The sequence below is a fragment of the Lupinus angustifolius genome, chromosome LG08 (assembly GCF_001865875.1).
Source record: "Lupinus angustifolius cultivar Tanjil chromosome LG08, LupAngTanjil_v1.0, whole genome shotgun sequence".
In the NCBI taxonomy this organism is placed as follows: domain Eukaryota; kingdom Viridiplantae; phylum Streptophyta; class Magnoliopsida; order Fabales; family Fabaceae; genus Lupinus; species Lupinus angustifolius.
This window is the reverse complement of record NC_032016.1, coordinates 20,569,618-20,572,698: the sequence shown is the minus strand read 5'-3', so window position 1 is coordinate 20,572,698 and position 3,081 is coordinate 20,569,618.

Sequence of the window (3,081 nt, the reverse complement as noted above, 5' to 3'; positions counted from 1 at the left end):
CAAAATAGACTCGGATTACACTTATACCTATTTTCTAAATATTTTTCACTCGGAATGCCGGAATCCGAAATTCTAATCGGATATTAGGATCAGGCGATTTAAAATACCCGATCGAGTATTGGCCGATAATACTCAGGAATGGTTATCACACGTGTCCGCAAGGTGATCATTACGCATTGGGATGAGAGATTTGACTTCCATAAAGCAAATCTCCCATCACTTTCACCATATCTCATGAGCTCATCATTAGCCACCCTATGAGATTTGTCATTATTGCCTAGGGAAAATCTGATTTCCCTCTCTCCTTAAACCCTCACACTCCACACTTCACTCACTCACTTTTGCATTTTCAAAGAGAAGGTAAATCTCTCCATTTTTCTCTCATTTTTCTCATGTCTTCTTCCATCTTCAATCCTTGATCTCTCAACATTCAACCAATGGATGTTGATGAGATTTAAGTATGTCGTTCATGAGTATGTCAAGAACATATTCAACCGTTGAAATTTTCTAAAACGCTTTATAACTCATTTTCTCTTCAAAACCGAAAATGATGTGGTTCTTGAACTCATGAAAATATCTTGTTGAAAACATGAACAACTTGTGTTCATAGAGTTGTTATAATGTTGTATTACATACTTTTGTTGTTTTAGCCAAAGGGGATGATGATAAAATCAAAGGAACCTTTAGGAAATGTTTTGTAAAAATGAGAATGTATGTATTTCTATTTGTTTTTAGCCTTAAACCATGGCTTGAATCAAGTTGGAAAAATAGAAATCTTTGTTAAAAATGATGTTGAGGTTTATGAGTACATGAAGGTCTCATGAAACTCTTAAATGATACTTTGTATAACTTACTTTAAAGTGGTAAGATTATCAAAGAATGTTTTAAATCGGAATATGGAGTTTTAAGTATTTTGGTAACGATTTTAGAAATATCGGAAACTAACGAGTTTTATTATGGTAGTTACGAAGATTTCCGGCATTTGAACCTTGCAACCCAACCAAACTAACCGTAGTTGACAAGTAAAGGCACGCTTCATTAAGGTGAGAGAGAACACATCGTGACATAGTGGTGTCCGAATATGACACCCGGATCTCCTAAACCATCTCAAAGGTTTTGGAGTTAACTTGGGTTTAAGAAACCCAAGATTTTTATGTTTGAATGCTTTTGAATATATGTGATTGTTGATGAAATGTGTTGAATATTGTATATGAATGTTGTTGTGAAATTTTCTGAGTGCAGGTGGTTGAAAAACCATGTTTGAATGTGTCTTGATTGTTGAAAATAACAAAAATTAGCATTCTGTCCAAATTCCAGTAGTCTGGGCGAACCAGGAGTCATCAGGGCGAGCTCGGGCGACCAGGGCGTCGTCGGGGCGAGACCGAAAGTCCGCCCGGGCGAGCAAAAAACTCGACTCGCCGAAAAAAAAACAAAATTCAGGATTTTCGCCTGGGCGAACGAGGTGTCGCCGGGGCGAGCAAAAACTTGACTCGCCGAAAAAAAATAAAAAATAAAAAATTTTCAGGATTTTCGCCTAGGCGAACGAGGCGTCGCCAGGCTAGCACAAACTCGATTGGGCGAAAAAAAAAATCTAGAATTTTAATGAGTTTTTGGAACCCTCTCGCTAGGGCGAGAGAGGTCTCGCTTGGGCGATAATACTTTCGCCTAGGCGAGGAAAGCCTTAGTCTATTTGAGATTTAAAGGCGAATTATCGCTTGAGCGACTAGTCCCCACTTGGGCGAGGGACAGTGTGGAAAGATTGAAATGAGATAAGGTTGTGACCAATGCGACGAACCCGAGTAGGGTGTGTTGTGATATAAATGTTGTGGAATGAGATCATGTCTTAAATGGTATAAAGATGATGTTGTGAAAGTATTGTTTGTGTTTATGCCTTGTTGGGCAAGTATCCGACTTGAGGTCGTGAATTAGGGGGTACCCTAGTAAGGATACATGATATCACTGAACAACGATCGACCAACCGTAAGAGGATTGGTCATGTGACCGTCCAGGAGTATTCGGTGATGGGTTGTTGTGATTGAGATGTTACCTGGAGCATGTACGGTTGACGTACTATCGGGTCCCACGAGAAGCATTCCTTGTCGGGAGATGGCTTAAGGATGGGTCGATCATGTGTTTGATTAATACATTTGCATTTGATTCTGATTAAGAATGCATTGCATTGCATTGTGACCATGAAGTAGTGGAGAGGAAATGACGGGACGTCTTAGAGCACCGTGATGTAAGCAGGGACGGCACTGATTGGACGGTGATTCGCCAACATTGTCTTGAGGGAGAGTCTGGGTGAGACGAGTCCCTTGTATTCCTGGGGAGGTACCCTGTTGGATCGGACAGTTCTCACAGGCCAAACTAGGCAATCTCTGACAACCCCTGGATTGCATTCGAGATCGATGAGAGGGATGCCCAGAAAGCGTTTATACGACCTAGGTCCGGGTAGGACTGTTCCTGAGGGAACCGATCGATCTATTTTTAATTCCTTGCGAGGATATGTTATTTCGGGTGGTACAAAACGGCTTGGTACGGGACCTGTACTCTCGATTATTTCCGATTAGGATGTTGGATGGATATTGGTGTAAGGTGGATGATCATGACATATCATGCATACATTATCATTGTGGAAGTAAATTCCCACATGTGAGTTACAAGTATGGTGTATTCCTATGTTTATGTATGTGATCTGATTATGAGTATAATGTTGATTATATTATTTGATATATTGGTAATGTTGAAATAAATGGTAAGTTATGATATTTGTTTATGAAATGTATGTGGATATATTATTGTTTATATTGATAAATGGTGAATTATGATATTGATGGAAATAAGTGTTGTTTAAATTACATAGGTTGATTTGATAATTGTTTATGAGAACAAATTTATGAGTCTGGTTATATTACTCATGTAAATTAGGCAATTGTTTATGAGCACAACTGATGGGTTATATATATATGAACTGTTTTTCATATCTGAGTGTAATATTCTGAGTAAGTCCACGCCGTCAATGAATTTATGTTCACTAGATGTCTTACTCTCTCTGCTGTATTGTTCTTGTTTTGTATATAT